General features: G+C 43.7%; 1 protein-coding gene across 6 annotated transcripts in view; it reads right to left on the bottom strand.

The window, feature by feature from the left end:
* Positions 1 to 21,929, bottom strand: part of CSNK1G3 (casein kinase 1 gamma 3) — a 95,499-nt gene extending 73,570 nt beyond the window's left edge. For 3 of the 6 annotated variants that reach the window (XM_077344419.1, XM_077344425.1, XM_077344427.1), the window contains exon 1: positions 21,433 to 21,927. The gene's annotated coding sequence lies outside the window, so the exon portion shown is untranslated. Of the gene's footprint in view, positions 1 to 21,432 lie in introns of all 6 variants that reach the window. The other 3 variants (XM_077344423.1, XM_077344426.1, XM_077344424.1) reach the window with 2 other exon arrangements.
* Positions 21,930 to 25,461: the final 3,532 nt, after the last annotated feature.

The following is a 25,461-nucleotide window of genomic DNA, read 5'->3' as shown; positions in this document are numbered from 1 at the left end:
ATCATCTATAATGTATTTTGAATGTTCTCATAGATAGATAGATAGATAGATAGATAGATAGATAGATAGATAGATATGGTTATATGATTTATGATTATATATATATATATATATATATATATATATATATATATATATATATATATATATATATATATATATATATATATATATATATATATATATATATATATATATATATATATATATATATAATCATAAATCATAAATCATATAACCATAGAGTTAGAAGGGGCCATGGAGGCCATCTAGTCCAACCCCCTTCTCTACGCAGGATCAGCCCTAAGCATCCTAAAGCATCCAAGAAAAGTGTGTATCCAACCTTTGCTTGAAGACTGCCAGTGATGGGGAGCTCACCACCTCCTTAGGCAGCCTATTCCACTGCTGAACTACTCTGACTGTGAAAATTTTTTCCCTGATATCTAGCCTATATCGTTGTACTTGTAGTTTAAACCCATTACTGCGTGTCCTTTCCTCTGCAGCCAACGGAAACAGCATCCTGCTCTCCTCCAAGTGACAACCTTTCAAATACTTAAAGAGGGCTATCATGTCCCCTCTCAACCTCCTTTTCTCCAGGCTGAACATTCCCAAGTCCCTCAACCTATCTTCATAGGGCTTGATCCCTTGGCCCCAGATCATCTTCGTCGCTCTCCTCTGTACCCTTTCAATTTTATCTACTTCCTTCTTGAAGTGAGGCCTCCAGAACTGCACACAGTACTCCAGGTGTGGTCTGACCAGTGCTGTATACAATGGGACTATGACATCTTGTGATTTTGATGTGATGCCCCTGTAGATACAGCCCAAAATGGCATTTGCCTTTTTTTACCGCTGCATCACACTGCCTCCTCATGTTTAGTTTACAATCCACAAGTACCCCAAGGTCTCGTTCACACAGTGTTACCTAGAAGCGTATCCCCCATCCAGTAGGCATGCTTTTCATTTTTCTGACCCAGATGAAGAACTTTACACTTTATCTTTAATAAAGGAAGGCCGAGCATCAAAGAATTGAGGCTTTTAAACTCTGGTGCTGGAGAAGACTCTTGCAAGTCCCTTGGACTGCAAGGTGAACAAACCAGTCAGTCCTAGAGGAGATCAGCCCTGACTGCTCCTTAGAAGGCCAGATCCTGAAGATGAAACTCAAATACTTTGGCCACCTCATGAGAAGGAAGAACTCCCTGGAGAAGAGCCTAATGCTGGGAGTGACTGAGGGCAAAAGAAGAAGGGGACGACAGAGAATGAGGTGGCTAGATGGAGTCACTGAAGCAGTTGGTGCAAATTTAAATGGACTTCGAGGAATGGTGGAGGACAGGAAGGCCTGGAGAATCATTATCCATGGGGTTGTGATGGGTCGGACACAACTTTGCACCTAACAACAGTATACTAGCCTGAAAGCCCGTTGCACCCAGGAATACAATGGGCTCCAGCGGAGGGCCCTGACGGAGGGGGCCACTTCCGGCCTACCTGGAGTCCCATTTTCTAATCTGGTAAACCGGGTTTGATTCCACGCCCCCCCACATGCAACCGGATGGGTGATTTTGGGCTCGCCACAGCACTGACCAAACAGTAATATCAGGGCTTCCTCAGCCTCACCTACTTCACAGGGTGTCTGTTGTGGGGAGAGGAAAGGGAAGGCGAATATAAGCTGCTTTGAGACACCTTTGGGTATAAGCGGCATATAAGAACTTCTTCTTTGACAGTTTGAAGGAGGCAGTGGTTTGCTCCCTGTTGAAGAAAACATCATTAGATCTGCAGGACCTGTCCAGCTCCCACCCAGTTTCATATCTAGCATTTCTGGGTAAGGTGGTTGAGAGGTTTTCCACGGACCATTTACTAATATAACTGGAGGATGCATCTGTTCTGGACCCATTTCAGTCTGGCTTTCACACTGGCCCTGAGGTGGACATGGCTCTGGTGACCCTGACAGATGCTCTCCAGCGACAGCTGGACTAAGGCGAATCAGCGCTGCTTGTTACTCAATCTCACAGTAGTGCTTTACTTGGTAGACCACAAGCTTCTTGCTCGCCTCATCAATGCAGGGATACAGGGGACAACCCTTCAGTAGGTGACCTCTTTTTCCCACAATCAAGGGCAAAATGTCACCATCGGGGACAAACAATCACACTACTGTGAGCTCTATTGCAGAGTTCTATAAGGTGTGATTGTCCCCATGACAGTTTTTAATATCTTCATGTGTTCCCTCACCCAGTTAGTCCAGAGATTTAGGCTTGGGTGCCATCAATATGCCAATGACACCCAGCTTCATCTCCTGATGGATGACCAACCAGATGCCTCTCCGAGCTCATTAGCAAGGTGTTTAGAGGCACCTAAACTGGCTCAGAGTTAATCACCTGAAGATAAACCCTTCAAAAACAGAGGGCCTGAGCCTGGGTAGGGAAGGACCAGATCAGGAAGTGTGCCTACCAAAATTGGACGGAGTGCAGCTTTCTACTGCACAAATGGCCAAGAATCTGGCATAATTTCTGATGCCTCCGTATCAATGAAGGCTCATTACAAAAGCAGCACAGGTGGCCTTTGTCCATCTTTGCCAAGCTAAGCTACTAGCACTCTATCTGTTCCCAGAGCACCTATTCAGTGATCGATGCAACTGTCAGCTTCAGGCTCAACTACTGTAACTCGCTCTATGCAGGCCTTCCCTTGTCCCTACTCCAGAAACTGCAATTAGTCTAAAATGCAGCTGCCCAGATTCTCATCCAAATACCCTGGAGAGCCCATATTCAACTGGTTCTCCAGAAGCTGCCCTAACTCCCAATTCTGAATCCAGTTCAAGGTCACTGTTTTAACAATTAACGCCTTACATGGCCAGGGTCCTATATATCTAAGGGATCGCCTACCTGAATACATTCCTGGGAGAACCCCACAACTGTCATATGGAAACTGGCTTGTGCCCTGAAGAAATTGTTGCTGTTAGGTGCAAAGTCATGTCCGACCCATCGTGACCCCATAAACAATGATCCTCCAGGCCTTCCTGTCCTCTACCATTCCTCGAAGTCCATTTAAGTTTGCACCAACTGCTGCCCTACAGAAATATACTTGTCCTAACCCGGCTTGGTAGAATAAACTCCATGCTGAGATAAAGACCCTGCAGGAATGCAGCCTACAAGACTGCCAAGCTTATTTTGGTGGCCAGCAATGATAACATCAAGGCTTCCCACATTTCTCCTTATACATTTAATATGCCATACATTATAATTCTCTATGTTAAATTAACCATAGCAGTAAAGCAGTAAAATAAATTTAGACTTGATTAAAAATGAATATTGCATATATTTCAATTTTCTCCACAATTTTCTTTTTCTTTGCCAGAAAAATGTTTTGACTCAAAAAATTCAGAACATTACACCTCTATATTTAATGAGCCTCTTGTGGCGCAGAGTGGTAAGGCAGCTGTCTGACAGCTTTGCCCATAAGGCTGGGAGTTCAATCCCAGCAGCCGGCTCAAGGTTGACTCAGCCTTCCATCCTTCCGAGGTCGGTAAAATGAGTACCCAGCTTGCTGGGGGGTAAACGGTAATGACTGGGGAAGGCACTGGCAAACCACCCCGTATTGAGTCTGCCAAGAAAACGCTAGAGGGCGTCACCCCAAGGGTCAGACATGACTCGGTGCTTGCACAGGGGATACCTTTACCTTTACCTTTATTTAATGTTTGGTATTACTAGTTTTAAAATTTTGCCCAAATATATTTATAAATATTTACAGTGTAATATCCCAAAATATCTATGTAAACTGCCCAGAGCCTTGGGAGAGGGTGGTATAAAAGCATAATTAATTAATTAATATTTATGCTGAACTGCAAGGATACTGAAAGTACGCCATCTAATGTGTTCTATTCTTATTTGGACTTCCTATATTATTACATTATCCTAATACAGGTTTTTTTAAGAGCCTCTTGTGGTGCAGAGTGGTAAGGCAGCCGTCTGAAAGCTTTGCCCATAAGGCTGGGAGTTCTATCCCAGCAGCCGGCTCAAGGTTGACTCAGCCTTCCATCCTTCCGAAGTCGGTAAAATGAGTACCCAGCTTGCTGGGGGGTAAACGGTCATGACTGGGGAAGGCACTGGCAAACCACCCCATATTGAGTCTGCCATGAAAACGCTAGAGGGCATCACCCCAAGGGTCAGACATGACTCGGTGCTTGCACAGGGGATACCTTTACCTTTACCTTTAATACAGGTTTCTCTTCATGTATACTATTCCCTTTTAGTCTCATAGCAATTTAAATAATACACCTGCCTAATCACTCTCACTATCCAAATTAACTTCACATGAGTATCTTTCATTCTTGCTTTTTAAGACAAAAATATTGAAGCTTACTATCTGCACTTAGTGTTGTCCATTCAACTTCATCTCTATCCTTTACATGTGTGAAAGCGGAGAAGCAGAGTTGAAAACATGTCAGTGTTTTATTTTCCCCCAGTCAGCTTTCCATTTCTATTTTTATTTTTGCTTCATGAATAGATGTCACTGCCAATTAATATTAGGCAAGCTTAGCAGATGCACATTAATGCTTAGTATGCATATTTTAACTGATTCAGAAACAGGGGTGTGGGGTGGTGAAGACTAACTATGTATGAATTTACCTGGTTAGTTGTGGAGGTCAAATCAACTAAAATTCTTTTATCATCTTGTTATGTTATTGTTGTTGCTTGTCTCACTTTCGGTAAACATAAATGACAATGTCTCTTTGAAGGCAGGAGTATGCTATGTACATGACAAAAATGAAGAAACATTAAGCCTATGCTATACTACCATTAGACTTTACAAGCATTTTATTTTATTCATAAAACAATTTTGAACTTCCTGGAAAACTTGAATTACATTTAATTTCCTCCCTAATCCAATGTTTTAATACAGGTATTTGTTACAATTACTTCTTTATACAACTGTCGCTGTATAAACATAAAAGGCTAAGGCCTAAGTGGGCGGAGAGTGGATGGGGCTGGTCCGGGTGAGAACCCAATCGGAAGGCGCAAAGCGCCTTCCGATTGAACCCTCACCAGGACAGACCAGAGTTCCAGCCATTCAAGGGGCACAAAGCCAAAGTTCTGACAGGGCCCGCCCAGCCAGCAGCAATCTGGGGACATCGCTGCCAGTCTGCCCCTGACCACCACAGGGAGAGGAGGTCAGTGAGGCTGCCAAGGGAGATGAGAACGAAGGATTGGACAGGCTGTGCCAGCCCTTTTCACCCCAAGGCTGCCCTGTTGTATCCAACTGTAACTTCCTTCACTTTGCCTCAGAACCCTGACAGAGTGGCAGGAGACTGGAGAGTGCTCCCCCTCCCCCCTCCCTTCAGGCCTGCTGCAAAGGAGCCTCTGACTGAGGGGAGGGAGGTGTTTCCGAGAGCAACGCAGGGGAGTCTGAGGGCATAGGGTGGGGCGTCCTTTTGGGGGGGGGACTTTCCCCTTCTGCCAAACAGTTGGCTGACAGGGAGGCCACAGAAAAGCCCCTTATTACTTAAAATACTCATTTGGCCGGGGGGTTAGACACAGCCAAGCCATGTGTATTTCTTCTTTGCAACTCTGCAGATTTGAGGCCACTGCACAACATTATTCTGCAGACGAAACTGGATGCTGTTGCGGGTGTTCTTTTGTATTCTGTTTCATCTGCACAACAACCCTATGCAGTAGGCCTCAAGTCTTTCAATTCAACGACAACCTGTGTGGGAGGCCTTAAAAGTTTCTTCTCTACCACAACCCTGTCCAAAGTAGTCTCTTCTGCCTGAGGAGCTGATATTTATATTCTGCAGATGACCTGTAATTGCAGGAGCTCTCCAGGCCCCACTTGGAGGTTAGCTACCCCTGGTTTGGAAATATTCCTGGAGGTTTGGAGGTGGGACTTTAAAATCATACAGTGCCTCAGAATCCAGCCTTCAAAAAAGCCATTTTTGCCTGCAGTTGGGAGGGAGTGGTGCAGGTGTGTTCCTCCTGGGCTATGGGCTATGGCCAGCCCTTACCAGCAACTGTTTGTATTCTGGGTTGCAGACAGGCAGACGATACAAATAAAAAATATTAAGAACGGACCTTGAAAGGGTCCCCTCCCCAGCCAAGCAGCTTAAGGTGGCCTTGGGCGGCAGCTCACAGCCAGATGAAGTGGGACGGATGGGGGCTGGGCAGCTCGTTATCAGGGCCGGGACAGAGCTCCTTAGCAATCAGCTAGTCAGCTCCTTAGCAGTCCATAACGAGCAATCAGCAGGACGGGAAGCCTTAGACGGCAGGCCCAGCCTAGCAGGCCAAGAGGCCTTCGTTAGGAGGCCCTCCACCACAATCCTTTGCCCAGGGCCTCTTCCCTTACCTGCTGCTGGCTCCAGGCATTGAGGCGTCTGAGAGCAAAGAGGCTAGAGTCCAGGGATGGAGGGCGGGAGCTGCAGGGGCAGGGCCAATCAGGGCAAAGCTGGCTGCGCCCTGATTGGCCCTATTCCAACTTGGACAGCAGGACACATCCCACCCCCTAGGCTGTTTCATAAATATATAGAGGAACAACAATGGATAAGGATGAACTATGCGTAATCATATTTTCTTCCCAATTGCCACATAAAATCTGAGAGCAGGCACAAGACCTCCAAAGGACAGCATGAACAACTGCTACAATTTTCTGTCCTGGAGAGGCCATAGCTGGCATACTACTAGATTAAGCCAGAGAAAGACACATTGTGCCACATATGTTACACTCAGCTGGATCTAACAACACTACCTGATCTTTAAGATGGAATAGTATAGAATGTACTTGGTTTGGACCTAATATATTATTTCACATTCTCTTATTATAATTAGATTAGATAGAATATCAGTTAAGAGATGTTTCTTTGAAACAAAGCACGCACAATTTGATTGTAGTCTATTACCTGTGTAAAGTACCTAGCTCAATACCAACCGCACTTAAAACACACCCAGGCTTCTGGGGCTGCTTATAACAGTAAGACACCTGTAGCTATGGTTTGCCTTTAAGACTCACCAAAGAATTAGTAATGCTTATGGTTTCTTGACGGGGGGGGGGGAGGGTATGCGTTAAAATTTAGACTCTAGTTTTGCCAAAGTATGTCAACAAACCTTACACCAGTGTTTCTCAACTGAGGTTTCATGAAACTCTGGGGTTTCACAAAGGCCTCAGGTGGCTTTCACAAATTGGGTGGGATTTAATTATTGTTATATATTTCTTAAGAAATTAAAATTTATCAGGTGACATGATCATATATGGTCACGTCAACCCCACCCCCAGTGGCCAGTTATGAGCCTGGAGGGTGTAGGAAGACAAAGGGCCCCAAGCTGAGAATCCTTGCTGGCCGAGGCTCATTGCACGTGGTGGAAACTGGAGTACAGAGAGGTAAGTTCTCATTTGAGGGTAGGGGACAACAGAGCAGCAGATACCTATCACAGCCCTCCTCAGCTATTTCTGGCAGCAGTGGCAGTCCCTAGGGATTCAAAAATTATTTGTAAGCTATGCTACCAGCCAAAACTTGCTACACAAAAGTAAAAGTTACACAACTATGGCAAACCTTAATTTAGGACCTTTCGTCCTAATCTCCTTAGTTACATTTATATCCAAGTGGGATTTCAGAATTCATAGTCTTTTTGACTCAAGTGCTGCTTTATGATTAGAAAATGGATAGAGCTAATTTACTGTATAACTTCAAAGCCTGCATTTGAGCCTATATCTTAACCAATTTCATAGTCTTCAGGATCAAGATCAACTGCTTATATCGATTTTGTACAAACCATGCAGGTATAAATCCAGTGTAACTTTTTAATTACACATTTAGCACTTTCTTGCCCTACACTCGCCATGAACATCTACCACAGGATTTCTCCTCACTCCTACGGAAAGGAAGCAAAATAAAAATGTGTTTAAAAAATAATGCCCCTTTACTGTTTGTCAATGCAAGTGCTATGGGAGCAAATCCCAGCACTATTCCTGTCCCCGGAGAAATTCAGTCCACCATGGACACTGGAGCTATTTAGCACTGTGAGAAGTAGAGCAAATAAGAACTCAGATATTCCCAGAGCTCCTTAACAGAAAGTAATCCTCCTATGGGAAAGACAGTATTACACACTCTTATCCTTAAACACGATATAGAGCACAGAAGCAACTTGCACCTTCTTAAGTAACCTTTACATGACACAGCTGTAAACAAAGAGTTGCATGGAGTTGACCAAGCTGACAAAGAAATTTTTCTCACTCTCACAAAATATTAGAATTTCTGGGCATCTGACAAAGAAGAAGAGATCTGGTTCGCCAGATTAGAAGTATGCACTCCTAACCACTACACCAAGCTAATGGACAGAAGATTCAGGATAGACAAAAGGGAATACTATTTACACAGAGAGTGATTAAAATGTAGAATTTGTTTCCAGAGGAGGTAGTGATGGCCACAGAAATAACCAGCTTTCAAATAAAGATTTACAGAAAGTCTATCAATGGCTACTAGACATGGTGATTGAGAGAAACCTCTACATTCAAAAGAACTAAAACTCTGAAGCCCAGAGCCAGGAGGCAACACTGGGGAAATCCTCAACCTCTATGTGACCTGCTGTTGAACTTCCAGAGGAACTGGTTGGTCACTGTGTGAGACAGGATGCTGGATTAGATAGACTACTGGTCTTATCCAGCAGGACTCTCCTTATGTAGCGAGCATACTCAAGGTTGTGCCATTAAGAGGACTAGTTTAAATACAGTAAAAGACTGGTGTTTCAGTATATCTAGCTCTTGCACTGAGTCATCTAGCCTTGCCCAGATCAGATCTCAAAGAGAAGCAGGCAAGTACCAAGAATAGACTGGTACCTGAAAAACAGCTTCCTCTTTCTTCAGCAACTAATACCAGTTTAAGCAGAGCAGGCAGATCCTTCTGCAGGTGTATTTGTTTTATAGAAATGAAGACATATTTGGTTAGAGTCTCATGTTTGCTCAATGTAACACAGTGCCTTTGGTCAGCTTCAACTGGTACACCAATTAGAGCACTTCCTCAAAAAATATGCTCAATCCACAGTGATCCACGCTCTGATCACATTCAGCCAAGACTATTTGTAATGCACTGCCCATGGAATTACCTTTGACAACTTTTCAGAAATATCAACTGGACCAGAATGTGGTAACAAGGCTTATTTTAAGGGCTGAAATCAGGGATTATATCACTTCCATGTTGAAAGTTATATAATGGATATCCATCTATTTTCAGGTGGAATTCCAATTTCTGATTATTACCAATAAAACATTAAGTGGTTCAGGATCAGGGTATTTGAATGGCCACCCTTGGTCACGTTGTCCAGATCTCCAGTAGAGATCTTCCTGCTCTCTGTACCCTCACCTACAAAGACAGGCCACATGGCAGGGCCTTTGTGGTGATTGTACATTGTCTTTGGAACACCCTTTTCCTTGATGCTTCCCTGGTGTCAACTTTACTGTCTTGTACATGTTAGGCCAAAATATTTATCTTTACCAGTGTCAGGTTTGAAGCTACCATTCAGGGTGATGCCACCTTCAGCCACTGTGAGAGGAGGGAGAGAGGCTTTTGCACTGCCTCAGAATGGGGCAGGGTCAGCAGCCGCTTTCACCCAGCCCCCTGGGCATGGAGTGGTTTGTAGCACTATCCCTGCATTCTACTTCCTTCTCCAACCTTAGCTACAGCCTCCCTTTTATCCCTTCCTCATACCCTCAGTCACTCTACCTGGATGCTCAAAAGGGCATCCCAGCATTCTTCATCCCAGCTCCGCCCTTCCAGACACCAAGCTCTCTCACATGAGCATGCCGATCCCAAGGCATTGGCCCGAGGCTTCTCCACTGAGAGGTTCTGCATACTCCCTCTCTTATCACATAGGGTTTCATCTGTCATCCTCCCCCTGCTTGAGTCTCCAACCTACAGGTGACTGTGTGTGGGGTGAGGGGGGATCAATAGGCATCTGCTTCTCCCAGGTAGAAAGGACTTTCAGAGTCAGGCTGGCAGGTGCTCGACAATAAAGTTTTTAATTAAGGTATTCTATCTTTTTAGGTATTTTAAGGTCTGTTATTAGTCTAACGTTTTATGAATGTTGCTTTGTATTGTTCAATTTGCTGTGATTTTATGTTTGGATTATTTTTTTTAATTAGAATTTTATTTTATTGTTGTAAGTTGTGTTTTATTGTTGAGACACACATGTGGTCATAAAACTGCCTTATCCTGAATCAGTTCACTGGTTCATCAAAGTCAGTACTGCCTACTCAGACGGACAGCTGCTCTTCAGGGTCCCAAATAGAGGTCTTTTACATTATCTTTACAGTGATCCATATGACGGTTACCTCTAGACTAGACTTCTGCAACTCACTCTACCCTTATACTTGATCCGGAAACTACAATTGATGCAGAATGCTGCGGCCAGGATTCTCACTAATACATCATGGAGATCTCGCATCCGGCCTGTACTCCAGTAACTCAGCTGGCTCCCAACTGAATTCTGGATTAGGCTTAAGGTTTTGGTACTTACCTTCAAGGCCGTACAGTCTCGGCACAGTATACCTGAGAGACTGTCTCTCTGCCTACACCCCCAATAGAGCCCTACGTTCCGCCACCTCCAACTGGCTGGTGATCCCTGGCCTCAAAGAGGCACGTCAGACCTTAACAAGGGCCAGAGCCTTCTCTGTCCTGGCCCCCACCTGGTAGAACGAGCTCCCTGAAGAGATCAGGGCCCTGCTCGAACTCCCACAATTTTGCAGGGCCTGCAAAAGGGAGTTCCTCCACCAGGCATTTGCTTGAGGCTGACTGGCCCAAAATCCACTGGTCCCCCCACCGACACCCCCTTACACAACTGAATCTGACCTACCCAAGGATTCAATTAAAATTACTGTTTCTGTTGAACAATGTTTGTGTTGAAATATTCTAGTGGATATGTTATATTGTTATATTTGTTATGATGTTCTATGTAATTACCATATGACATTTTATGTAAACCACCCAGAGCTGTATGGAAGGGCAGTATAAAAATCTAAATAAATAAAAATAAACAATACTGCCTTTCAACAGTAGATACCAGGGACTGAACCTCAATTTTCTGTACACCAAACAGATTCTATCCCACTAAGCCATAGGTCTGGAGAAGTAGCATAACTTTTAAAAAATGTGGTAAAGTTGAGGCATACTGTGAAATGCACATAATTACAGTTCTCTGCACCCCCAGAAAAATGTTACTTAACAGCCCTGTTATATTACTAAATAATATGCTGTTTGCTCCCTCTGAATAGAGGAAAGTATCATTAGTGCCTATTTCTAGATATCTAATGTCATTTCTTTTTACTGAAACTAACAAATTATCTTTCAAGAAGTCTTAAAACAGTAATCCTCAAAATGGTGCCAGTGGGAGTCATGGTGTTTACTGAAGTGCCCACTTTCCCCAAAGCATATTGTCCCAAAACAAAGGGTAATACTGCTTTTCTTCAGTCTCTTTTGAGCAGGAGCGTCCAGCACAAATTACTGTTCCACAAGCAGCCATATAGAAAAAAGATTACATGTTGCTCTGAACATCCTAATACTTGAGGATTGAACCTAGGTTCCAAATGGCAGTCATTTTTGTGGTGGTGCCCACTCCATGTTCTCAAAACTCCAGATGTACCTACACACTCAACAGAGTTGGAGAGCCCTGGTCCAGCTCAGTAGACAGCACTTGTAATTATTATAAAAAATAAATCAAGAGCAAAAAGGTACCGTATTTGCCGGCGTATAAGACGGTTTTTTTCCTCTGAAAAACATGCCTCCAAGTGGGGGGGGCGTCTTATACGCCGGGTGCTCTTCTGGCGAGCAGCAAGTGGCGGCGAGCGGCGGTGGGCGGCGGCGAGCGGCGAGCGGCGGCGAGCGGCTCCCCCCCACTGGGTGAGCTGCGCCGGCGGGCGGCAAGCGGCGGCGGGTGGCGGGGAGCGGCGGCGAGCGGCTCCCCCCCACTGGGTGAGCTGCGCCGGCGGGCGGGGAGCGGCGGCGAGCGGCTCCCCCCCACTGGGTGAGCAGCGCCGCGGGCGGCGGGCGGCGAGCGGCGAGCAGCGGGCGGCGAGCGGCGAGCGGCAGGCGGCGAGCGGCTCCCCCCCCACTGGGCTCACTCAATATTTTGAGTTGAAATGTTGGGGGGTCGTCTTATACGCCCAGTCGCCTTGTACGCCGGCAAATACGGTAAGTGGTATGGGATGACAACTCTTTAAGGAACACTTTGACCACTACCATGAATGCAAATGGTTTGAAATTCCCATAATGTGCAACAAAGCAGATATAGCTATTCTAGGAAAAGCAGCACTGAAATACCCTTAAAAGCTGAACTCTCATCCTATTTCCTTTCCATTCAACTGAGGTTCATACTACACATGACAACCTGTGTCTACAAAGCCAAGTGTATAGTACTCACATGAAAGAAACTACTACGAAGTCTATTTAAAATATGGTACACAGATAGGAAAAGCAGAACCTCCCTATCACCTTAAGATGTTTTTAGCAAAGCCTGACTCAATATCAGACAAGAAAAAAGCCTGACTCAATATCAGACAAGAAAAAGTTTAAATACTCTAGATCCTTTAACACCTTAAGCTTCTCACCACCACTTTCTGAAAATATGATTCCAGAAGATATGTGTTTGAATATGGTGTGCTGGGCTACAGGAGTAAAATACCACTCAGTCCCAGAAATCAGTACAACATGTTTATTGAGGAAGTTGTTGTCAGAGTATTGCATAAAACCAAGCCTTCTTTTACATCAGATGTATCACTGCTATCGTCTTACAGAAATGTGAGGTCTCCACCTCTCCAGCCCTGCAGGAGTCAACGCATCCTTACTTCATCCTGTACCAGCTTTCAAAAATACCTTAATCTTTTATTGCTGATATGCTTTGCTTTAAACAAGTTTTGGAGTGGTTCTGGATATTTATGGAGTGTCAGAATAGAAACCAAAATTTTGCATACATTTTTACAATACTAGCATTAAGAATGGTTAAAATTTCCTTTTACAGTTAATGTTTATCTGACAAATGTAGATAATATTTTATCACTATTATCATTATTTTGACTATAGGACCACCCCAGCAACAGAAGGAATCCTGTACTTCAATATGGAAAGTAAATTCAAATCCCTATATTAGAAGCTTGCTGTCCATAGGCAGGTCTTTCAGCCTAACCTTAGTGCACCAGGTCATAGCGAGGCTATATCACTGCTCTGCATTCCTTGCAGGAAGAGTAGAAATACAAATCTGGTCAATATAGTTCCTACAACTTGTGTTAAGTGTAGAAAGAACTGTATATAAACTACACACCTACAAGTTATTATTTCTCACCCCACCCCCCCACCCCAAAAAATTGCTAACTATTGGCAGAAGAGAAGGATCAATTCCCACTATGCAATTGGAGCTAGGTTTAAAAAAAAAATCTGTAACATTTAGGCTATGCTTCATACTCTATATTTTACACTGATCCCCTATGCAGGCTTATCTGGAACCCATGAGGGTCCCCAGCTGTTGATAGAATTTTATCTTGAGTTACATACAATAAGTGAAAAAGCCCGATTTTTTAAACACTTTCCAGAAAGAAATAGTATAGGTGACATAAATACTAATAGTTAATAGAGGTGGTGTCATAAGTGAGCATAAGGTAAGATGTTCATTCTTCTCATTTATTTAGTTCTTTAAATTTTTCCTTAAGATATACTATACAATTAACATTCTGCAAGGTAATTTTCATCACTTTCACACGCAATGGACTACTGCCACTATTAGAAATTAAAAGTGAGCACGATTTTATCACACTGCTCAAACAAAGCTATAAATCAGGGGTAGTCAAACTGCAGCCCTCCATATGTCCATGGACTACAATTCCCATGAGCCCCTGCCAGTGACCGCTATCAGGGGCTAGTGGGAATTGTAGTCTATGGACATCTGGAGTGCCGCAGTTTGACTAACCCTGCTATAAACCTTTTAAAATATTAGTCAGGTCATTAAAGTCTATCATGTATGAAAAATATTATCCCTCCACCCACTCAAAGCAATAGTTGTAAGATGCAGTCCTGTGTGTGTCTGGCTGGTACAGCTGGAAAATCCAATATCTAAAGGGTTTTTCAACTGCTTATTTTCCACATTATAAGGGGAAAATGAACAGCCTTCTTCCACTTTGTTGTTAAGAGAGGTCTTTGAAGTTCCTGTGGCCGATAATACAATGGTGGAAGCTATGAGGATACTCCCTAAGTTCCAAAGAATACGTTCACAGCCAAGGCAGATGTAACTTCAGCTGTTTTCTTTCCACCTATGAAGAGCACTTAAAAAAATTAAGGACTTTGAAATTACTTCTCCAACCAGTTAAGACTTACTATGAGACACAGAAAGTTAAACATCAACCTCTGCTTGAAAAAGTGGTGGAAGGTGAGAGACAGACCTTTTTTTCTTCTTGTATATCAATTAGAAAAGAAGAGTCATCTTTTCATTAAAAATTATGTTTGGAAGAATAATTATTCTAATTAACAAAGTTTACATACAGTAAAGTAATTTGAAATTTGAAATTGAAAATTACCCTCGGAAAAGTCATTGTTACATACTTCAAAATGTAAACAAAGATCTCACTTTTCATTGGCAGGTTGCCACTGAACTAAATCCATTTGATACAATATTACCATAGTGGATAAATATTGTCAGCGACAGCTGGGGCCATTTCGCACGGCTTCAAAGTAGCAGAATGGTTGCTATTTGGAAACGCTACTAATTTGCCATAACCCACGACGTCGTAGACAATCTGCAACAATCCTGAAACCAATCAGCAAAAAGCGCTTCGTTGTGGCGCTTTCAGGGGAATCCAGAAAAGTGGATTCACCCTCCGGATAGCGATACACTCCTGCAACCAATCTGCAACAGTAGCGCTAAAGACCTGTGCGTTACCATTGTTGCTGGTTCTTCAAAGTCCCTCCCCCTGGCTCTCTCCTCCAAACTTCCGGCGAAGCGATCGCCATTTTTTTTTTCTCCGAGCGAGCGGGGATAAACGCACCGGCGAGCCTCTTTCTGTTTAGAGGCTTCCCTGGCTTCAGTCCTTCACCTTTAGTCACTAAGCACAAACCACTGAAAAGCCCGTTTGCTGAAATAAAGTCCCTTTATTTTTTACAAATAAATTCAGCCGAAAATCGTGCCCGTGAGAGGGGGGGGGGATTTTTTTTTTATCACTCGAGGCAGCGTGCAAACGATCATACAATCAAAGGACAGCTCACATTAGGCAGCTGGATGGGTCTCTCCGTAGCAACGAATCTACCTAGATTCGTTGCTATGGGTCGTTTTTTTTTTTTAAACCTTTCTTAAAGGGAAAGGGGCTGTTTGGGAGCATGCTAACGGCTGCCCATTGGCTGCTTGACGGCCAGGGGCGGGACGAGCTTGGCAATAGCGCTTCCTTTCTAGCGATTTCTGCCGAGACCGGAAGCCTGTGGGAAACGCTAAAAAACGCAACTGATTCCACTACAAAGGCAGGTATGCATAACGACGAATTCCACTATTTTAAATGGCGATTTTTCATTCCGCAAACAATTTGCAACAAAGATCCCTGTGCGAAAAGGCCCCTGAAGATACTGCGGGATGGGGGGGGGGGAAGATGCCTTCCAAAAAGGCTACCAAGACTGAACAAACATCTGAAAAACCAAGTATGGACACATTTCAGAAATTTGATACAAATCATCCAGAAATTGGATCAGAAACTATGTAAATTGGATACTAGTCTTCAATTAAAAAACAATTTTCTTCCATGTTTAGAAGAATCCTATTCAACTTAAAGTCAAGGCGGGTATCAAGAAATCTGAAAACTCTATCAATCATTTTTCAGAGGAAATTTCAGAGGAAACATAATGTTAGAAATGAAGATGCATGAAGTCAACATACAACTTGAATGAAGCCTGGACAACTTGGCTTTTTTTTAACTTAAACAGGATGAACATTTTGTGAGATTGAGAAATATTTCAGATATAAAGGTAGAACATATAAGATAATGAGTGGTTAATGCACTTGCAGAGCTCCTTAAACGTCCAAAGAAGATATGCATATGGAAGTGCATTCTATACACAGAGATTCTTTGGTCTATTTTGTGATGAAATCTACTAGAGACAGAATTCTACAGCAGTGGTCCCCAATCCGCGGGCCGCGGCCCGGTGCCGGGGCGCAAAGGCCATGGCACCGGGCCGCGGCTCCCTCTCCTGCCCCCCCACAGTAAAAAACTGCAAGCTTGCGGCCCGGGAAGCTTCTTACTGCGGGAGGGGGGGAGAGGGAATCAGGACCACGGCCGCGCATTGCGCATGCGCAGGCAGGCAGTTACCCTGCTGGTCCCCAGCCTCAAACAGGTTGGGGACAACTGTTCTACAGTATTCCAAGATGAAATTTAAGATTTATGTTAAGAACTATAATTTTGAAGGAAGTTCCACAAAGAATTATACGGAAAAGAAAAGACTATGTCTTCCTAACAGATAAACTCAAACAGAAACAAATCACATTTCAATAGGACAAATTAGAAGGAAATCATCTTTACATTTCAAGAACAGAGATTAAGACTTAATTCAGTCTGCAAAGCAAGTGAATGCATTCAATGAAAGATATAAAACAGAACAGGAATTTTATAGAACTCCCACGACCATCACATCATAAGCACTGGCGACATATACAAGCTTCAAAGACCAATAGAAAACCAATAAGGATGGGGAAAAGGGACATTGTCTCTACTGAGACCTGAATATGGTTGAATATGCTTTATGAATTTTGGATGTGGAATATAAATGGATTTAATCCCCCTCTGAAGAGGGGGGAAAGAACATTAGGTTGGCTTTGAGAGATAATGAATTGAAAAACAAGCATGGTACATTGCCTAGATAGGTGATAATGGTTGTGATGTAATGGTGATAATGGGGGAAATACAAGCTTATTTATAATAGAAGACTGGTTGGTTAAGTTCTTAGAAGTGGCTGAAATCTTTAAGCTCATTACTTTGGTGAGAGAAAATTGTAACATCTACTTCTATGCTATACTGGACATTTCTTGTCATTTTTTTCTTTTGATTGTTAGGGGGAAAATGGTTTGATAATCTGTAGATCTGAAGCTTGTAGGTTACTAAGTATTGGTATGTATATTATTTTAAAGGATCTAATGATTAGACAGTTGAGATTTTAAATGGTTGGAGTTGAGGTAAAAGAATAATGAAGCAATATTCTATGTAACATATGTTAAATGATATATAATGTATGTTCTTTGCTTTTTTCCTCTTTATCCTTTTCTTTCTACTGTATACTATAACTAAAAAGAAATTAAAATTGCATTCAAGATGTTATTGTCTGATGATGTCTGCATCACAACTAAGGCCACTCTGTATGACCACTGTACCCTGGGATGCCCAGCCATTGGGTAACAACTGCGAGTTTGTCTTCCCCATCACAAACTGGTGCAGAAACAGAAGATCCATATACACGCTTACTAGCATCCAAGAAATGTTATGTATTAGTTCAGTTCATACTAAAGCACAATACTTTTTTATGTAGAATATATATACATTCATAAATAGGTATGATGACCTAACCCGCTTCCCTCCCTCAAAGACATGATTTTTCCCTTTGATTTTGTCTTATGCTTTCTGACCAAACTGCACTGTTTATCAATTATTTTCTGGAGAACTATGGCTGCCCCACCGTGTGACAGTATGAAATTTTGCTTCTGTCTCAGTCCAGAAACTGGAGAGAAGGGACAAGGTTTCCCTCTTTAACTTAAACCATTGAAATGGTACTCTAGGCCTTTAAAAATTAAAAAATAACAAAATATTTTATTCAACATAGAGGGGAAAGGTCAGGTATGAAATCAGTGTAGACAGACTACAGTACATATGTTTCAAGCAATATGTTTCTTAAGCTTTTCATAGTGACTTTGAATCTTTAAAATTAACAGCTTTTGTTTCAGTGTTTCCTAAATACTCCAATATACCTTTTTGAGTGTATTTGGCTGTTTTTGTTTCTAGAAGGTAGACACTCTGTCCGGTATCAAAACTACTTCACTAAATATACCTGTAGTCTCCTTGAGTTTAACTGACTCCTCAAATTTAAAAGACAGTTTGCAAACACATCTGACCAAGGATCATTCCATTCCTCAAAGCTATCTAAGGCTGCTGTAGTGGTTAAGAATGGCAGCTTCTAATCTGGCAAGCAGGGCTTGATTCCCCACTCTTGCACATGCAGCCAGCTGGGTGACCTTGGGCTGATCACAGCACAGATAGAGCTGTTCTGATGAAGTAGTGATATCAGGGCTCTCTCAACCTTACTGACCTCACAGGAAGGTGAGCCTCTTTGAGATTCCTGGTAGAGGAAAAGTGCATATAAAAAACAACTCTTCATCTTTCCCAACTGGGCAGGCAATTTCATCTCTCAGAAGAATATGTCTCCTTGTCTGGCCTGAATAGGAGTTTCTACTGAAATACCCACTCTTCCTGCCAACCTTCTTAGTACTCTATGTGTGTTAAAGTGCACCATCCTTGTCAGTACTAAACCCTTCTCTGTCAGGGCTATATGCAAACACATCAGTACTAGACTCTTCTCAATCAGGGCTGAATTTAAGCCGCCCTCTCCTCAGTATTCAGCTTTCTAGTCTTTCCCTGCTCAACTGATGCTAACCAATCAAATCCTTTGGAGCAGCCTATCACTCAAGGCTCTCAAGCTCTGTGAGGAATTAACCACCTGTTTGCACTGCATTTATAAGATTTTATAACACAGTCCATCACCACAGGTAATCAGAGTAATAGGTTTGGCTATACCAATTATGTGCTCTTAAGTAGGGAGAAATTAACATAGCTTCTGCTTCTCCTGTCTAGGTTATCTACCCTGTCAAAACTCCACCAATATTCTGCTGGAACTAAACACACAAGCTCTGTAAAGCATGAGAATCTGTACAAGTAGACACAGAAGACTAGATGTATTCATGAAATATAGCTATTGGCTACTATGTCCACTAATAAATCAACTGTTAATATGAACTTCAACATTAAGAATCAGCACCTCTTTCAATATCAGCTGATGTACTCACTTCACTTCAAGTCCTCTGGAAATTCTAACAGCTCACAGAAAGAAGTAGCTAGATTAAATGGACATACTCTGATCCAACAACTTAAAAATCCCCACACACTGCTTATGTATATGAATTATGATTGCCAGACTGAGTTGTATGGTCAAGTACAACTTCCTCAAAATTATTTATCTTGAAAAAACATAAGAATACTGCACCTACCATTTGCAATATATCACTATAAACTTTCATTTCTAAGTAACATCCAACTACCCCCTCCATGTAACACCTGAGGAAATCTTTTAATGGATCTGAATAAGTGTGCATCTCAGTTCCCATTTATATCCAGAATTGAATTTTTTGGTCTTGGAGGTGCCATTGGACTCAAACTTAATTCTCATATCTGTTTGTTAACTCTTGTATTTGTATGCTAATTTGTTGATTCACAGTTCTTACTGCTTTAATTCTATCTCAACTATACTTAGTGCCCAGTTACTTATGTACCTTGACTCTAACTAGCTCTTCCTGGCAACTACTCCCTCACCTATATGTATGGCCTGAGGGAAACTGTTTCAATGCATCTGAAAAAGTGTGCACACACAAAAGCTTATACTCAGAATTCAAATCTGCTGTCTTAAAGGTCCCATAGGACCCAAACCTTATTCTGTTATTTGATAGAATTACAATCAATTAAGGACTTTCATAAACAGGGTAACAGAGCACAAATAGAATGGATTCTGGTAAGATGTTAAACATACTCTTACACCATAACTTTCTGAGCATTGTTTGTATATATGCTTTGTCACTGCTGAATGTAATATTACAGGAACAGTACAGAAGCCTCATGAAGGTTTTAGCACAGACATTTCAGGAACTATTGTTGTACGGTTGGTTAAATGTCTTTTAATATGTGAAAAACCTTTGTTTACAGAGCATAAGCTTAAGATGCAAATACTTTATTTAAATCATATGCCAGTTAGAAACAGTTTCAAAAGCTATTACATTGCATGACCTAACAAACCAGAATCTGTATCACACTTGATTTCCTTTCCAAATGTGAGGAAGGTAGGCAGCATTTGGTAGAGTTACTATAAAAAATAACGTAACACATATGTTCCAAATGAGTTTTCTAAAGCATCAGACTTTTAAGAATACTTTTAAAACCCTCAAAACATGCAAAAGTTGCTTGAAATAGTACACTTCGAGTGGCATATACAAGGCAAGTTTATTATTAGTTGTCTTAATAGTTTTAATTTCAATTTTTAGAAAACTGACAGTATAGCTACTTGGATACAGGTGTGATATTTTGGATTGCCTAAGCTTCCAAAGTTCCTTGACATGCTATATACATATAACTACAAAATAATTTCAGCCATTGTTTAAAGCCCTGATACCCTTGAACCTTCCTCTCTTTTACTCAAGTTAAGTGTCTGAAATTTGCAAAGAGAAAAAGTTAGCAAAATAAACTACAACACAGTGACAAGCAGGCATTGCTCTTAAAAAGTCAACTCTCACAAGCTATTGAGAGGGAAAGTAAGGTAAAACATTTGTATTTGAAATCTACAATATGAGTTCACAAGTAATTTCCTCTTGACTTTACAATACACAAGCTGCTTAGTAAAACAAGTATTCAAGCAAATCATAACAGTGGGCCTCCAGAAGAAATCTCAAGGATGGTTTGTAATGATACAATCAATTATTTGCAGCTATTGTGTGTAAAAAAATATATTGAGAGAGCAATGCAGATTTACAGGAAGTTGGCTCCAAGTACAGAATCAGGAATTCAGGGAGACTGGGAAGGGAAGGACTACATACAACCACCCAGCAACGTTCACCCTTGTGTTATCAAGATCATAATATCCCTGTGATGAGCCTAGTCCCTCATACAAAAACGTCAGACTGCTGAATCTCTCCTGGCTTTCAGCTTGGAAGAACCAACCCAGGAACCTTGCCTTCACCCCTACCTGGCATCCCAACAAACACCCCTCCTCAAGACAGGGGCAGATTAGGGTGTAGGACTGCCATCCTCCAGTATTATGTACAAATATGCACAAAGTAAAAAAAAAAAAAAAACTTAAAACATTCAACACACTCCCAAAGCCAGCAAAGAAACAGACTAGCGCGCACTCATGTTCGTTGTTCCCACCTTAAGACCAATCTGGAGCTTCCGTTCACGTTATGTGCCAGGGAACCTAACCTTCCTTTCTCTCTCCTCCCCCCGCCGCGTCCACCCGCAAAACACAAGCCATCTTTTCTCCTCACTCAAGCAACAACCTCCTGGGCAGGGCCCCAATCCCTACTCCTCGCCTCCACACACATGTCGACCATTGTTGTGCACCCTCTTCTTCCCCCTGACCACGAGAACGCGCGGCGCCAGCTCCCCCACCCCGCCCGCTCCGTAAGGCGGCCCTACCTGGGCGAGCGCAGGCGACTCGGGCCTTGGCCGTCCCCGGAGGTGGCGGGGAGGAGCGCAGGTGCCTCTCGCGCGCGGGGGCAGCAGGGACCGGGGAAGGGAGGAGGAAGGTGGCGCGGCAGCTGCGGACGGGGGGGGGGGAGAAGGGGGAAGGGGAGGAGTCTCTGCTGTTCCTGGCCGGCGCAGGAAAGAACGGGCGGCGGGGAGGGGGAAGCGCTGGCGGAGGGAACGTTCCGGCGACGAAGGCAGGCAGGCAGGCAGGCAGGCAACAACGGGGCGCCGTGGCTGCTGCTGCTGCCCTTCCCCGCCTGCAGGAAGGCAGAGACCGGGCCAGCCCTGCAGAAGGCTCCGCTCAGCCAGGCATCAGGAGCCGTCCCGATGGGGGGCGCCCGCTCGGCCCAGCCGCCCAGGCAACGGCCGCAGCAACTACTTGGGCAAGCCGAGCGGGAGAGGCGGGGCCAGGCGACGGGGCGGGGAGGCAGCCGCGCGCAAGCCGGCCATGAGGAAATTAACACTCGAATCAATGGGGGGGTGGAGTGGGCAGGGCGGCGATGACTCACGCAAGGGGCGGTGGGCGGGGCCTTGAAAGGCTTTCGGTACCGAGTGTGGGAAAATACGGCGAGGCGAGAAAGGGCGAAAGCGAGTTGGGAGCCCGCCCCTTGGCCTTGTTCTTCTTGGAAGGACAGGAGTCCGGGCCAACCACCGTGGAGGAAAGAAACCGTGCTTAAATGTAGGGCGTAGACAACTCATAATACGCCGGAGTGGTTGGCATTTGGTGAAGAGGGACCAATGAGGGGCAAGTTTGTAGTGCGGGGAAAGGTAGGCTGGGCAGGGTCGGTGTGCTTTGCGTCGTTCCTTGCCGAGTTGGAGGAGAGGGACTTGTTGGCGCGCTCGCTCTCGGGAGCTGTTTGCAGCCTGTTGACTCGGCAGCCAGCCCCGCGTCCTGCAGCCCTCGAGGGAGCGACGCGCTCTTGCTTTTCACGCCGGAGGGACACGAACTGTGCCGCGCTGCTCTCTCGCCGCCGGACTGTAGTTAGGTACTGTTTACAGAAAGATGTGAGCTGGTTTACATATAACAGTGATGGGACGGTGAGAGATGAGTTTAAATACTTACACAGTATACGCTATCGGACAAACAAAAATACTTTGCCTGTACTCGAAATCATCATCATTAAGGAACCCATAAAAAGCAAGAAGACTTTCTTTGAAAGTTAAAGGCTTATTTTATTGGTTACTCACACCCAAGGCTGACTTTTGTGTGTGGTGGTGGTGATGGCACAATTCACCAAACAATACTGGCGGAGGGGGGACTCCCCCCAAGTTTGAGAGAGAAATTGGTGGGTATCAGAGCAACTTCCTATCTGAGTGTGGGTACTTCCCCACCCCCCTACTCCTTTTGTCCTCTTTCCCCCTGCTGGGAATCCAAAGTGATTTTGCCTTTCTCTCCTTATCCTCACAAGCCCCTGGCAAAGTAAGGCCAAGAGAGTGGTGGCCCGGAGGCCAGCCACTAGGAATTGCTTACTGGTCAGTAGAAAAATGCCCTGTTAATAAAAGATAAATATGTAGAATTGAGCAGATTAAGTTTTGTAAATTACTCAGGGGCTGAAGATCAAAGTGATGCTAGAGGACCAGTTAAAAGGTGGTGACCCTATGTGGTATAAAAAAGTAACTTGCATTTATTCTTCCGCTGATATCAGTTAGGTTCCTCAATAGAGTGGGGATTCAAGCCCATATCTTTAATATTCTCTCCTGACGGTGTAACCACTAAGACCAGTCTTGTCCAAATGAAGTGAATGTAGGTGGCCAAGAGGAGTTATATGGTCTCTATAACCCACTCCAGTCTATATCGTAGTTGCAGCATTGCAAACCAGTAGAAGTTTCTGAACACTTTTCAACAGCAACCCCACCAAGTGCGTATTTATTTATTACATTTATATACTACCCTCCCTTGTGGCTCAGGGCAATTTACATTGCAACTTGTGGTGCTGTACAAGGAACGTCATCATTTTGAACATATAATAATTGGGAAAACATAACACATCTGAAGATACAACTTATGATAGAGTACATGACAATAAAGCATCACATTCAGCATCTAGCTGCAACACTCTGATTTCACAGTTTGCTATCTTATGTTTCTGCACTGTGGCTTAGCACACCTATCTGTGAGATGTAGTTGTTGGTGGGAGGGGTCTCTGGGCTCTGATAGGTGGGATTGCTTCATTGGTCTTGAGCAAAAGCCTGGTGGAAGAGCTCTATTTTGCAGGCCCTGTGGAACTGTTTTAGTTCCTGTAGGGCCCTGATCTTTTCTGGAAGCTCATTCCACCAGATGGGGGCAAGGACAGAGAAAGCCTGTCCCTGGTTGAGGCCAGACAAGCCTCCCTGGGGCCAGGAACTCCCTGGGGCTTGTAGGTACCTGTAGAGTGTAGTGCTCTTGAGGGGCATAGGTGGAGAGGCCCAGACTGCTTATGGCCTTGAAGGTGATTACCAGAACCTTAAGCCTGTTCCAGTATTCATTTGGTAATCAGTGCAGCTGTTAGAGTGCAGGCCAGATGTGGCCCCTGAGGTGTTCTTGTACGAACCCTGGCTGCTGCATTCTGGACCAATTGTTATTTCCAAGTCAGGAATAAGGCTAGGACTGTGTAGAGCAAATTGCAGAAATCCAGCCTAGAGGTGACCATTGCCTGGATTACTGTTGCTAGGTGTTCTAGGTCCAGGTAGGGTGCTAGTAGCTTAGCTTGTCAAAGGTTGAAGAACACTAGCCTGGCTACTCTTGTGACCTGCTCCTCCACTGAAAGGGAGGTTTTGAAGATCATGCCCACATTCCTGACTGAGTGTGCAGCTGATAGTTGTACCCAGTCCAAGTAGGGCAAGCACACTTCCTCTCCTGGAGCTTTCCTACCAAACCACAGGACCTCCATCTTTGAAGGATTTCGTGTCATACAGCTCTGCTTAAGGCAGTCCTTCACTGCTTCCAGACACCTGGCTAATGAATCTGGGGGTGAGTCTGGGTGTCCATCCATCATGAGGAAAAGCTGGGTTTCATCTGCGTCTTGGTGACATCCAAGTCTGACTCTCCTGATCAGCTGGATGAGAGGGAGCATGGAAATATTAAATAGGACTAGAGAGAGAACCGCTCCTTATGGCACCCCGCATGGGAGCTGCCATAGATGAATTGGGTTCCCTCCAACTGCTACCCTCTGTCCGCAACCCTGGAGAAAAGAGAACAGCCATTCATGGGCCATATTCCGATGTTGGTGAGGCAGTGAGCTAGCAGCTCATGATCTACTGTGTTGAACACTGCCGAGAGATCAAGTAGCATTAGCGCTGACCTGCCTCGATCCAGTTGGTGCAGGAGTTCATCCATCCGGGCATCCAGAGCTGTCTCATTACACGTCACCTGTATATGAACCACAGTGGTGCATATTCTCACTATAAAAGCTTTGTATATATTATGCGGCTATATTCAAAATACATTTCTGATTATAAAATTAACTTGCTGTGAAGAAAGGTACATGATAAGTTTTTCTCCTGTTCCCATATTAAAACAGATGTCCAATAAGTTGGTATACAGTAGATTTGGACCAAAAGGTCATTAGTTTCTGGAATTCTTTGTCAGAGGACATAATGATGGCTGCTATTTTAATGGCTTTAAAAGGCAATGAGACAAATTCATGGTCCATCAGTAGTGTGGTGAAGAAATGGAACCTCTATGTTCGGAGACAGTAGCTTTCTAATAGTGACATGGGAACAGCTGGAAGCTTTAGCTTAAAAATCCATTTTGTATGCCTTGCAGGGCATTTGGTTGGCCATTGTGTCAAATGGGATTCTGGATTAGATGGACGATTGGTTTAATCCAACATTACTGGCTAGGCAGTATGTCCTGTTGAAATTAAGGAGATTTACTTTTGAGAAAATTTGCTTAGGATCATTGTGTGAGTAGCCTAGCACAATTCTCCCCTCCCGCCCCCAACTATTCCTGAAGGGTGTTCATAGAAGCCTAGAGTAGGCTTGCCAGATGGCTGTCTT

The sequence above is a fragment of the Paroedura picta genome, chromosome 7 (genome assembly GCF_049243985.1).
Source record: "Paroedura picta isolate Pp20150507F chromosome 7, Ppicta_v3.0, whole genome shotgun sequence".
NCBI lineage: Eukaryota > Metazoa > Chordata > Lepidosauria > Squamata > Gekkonidae > Paroedura > Paroedura picta.
The sequence above is the reverse complement of the archived record's forward strand: the minus strand, read 5'-3'. Positions and strand labels throughout refer to the sequence as shown.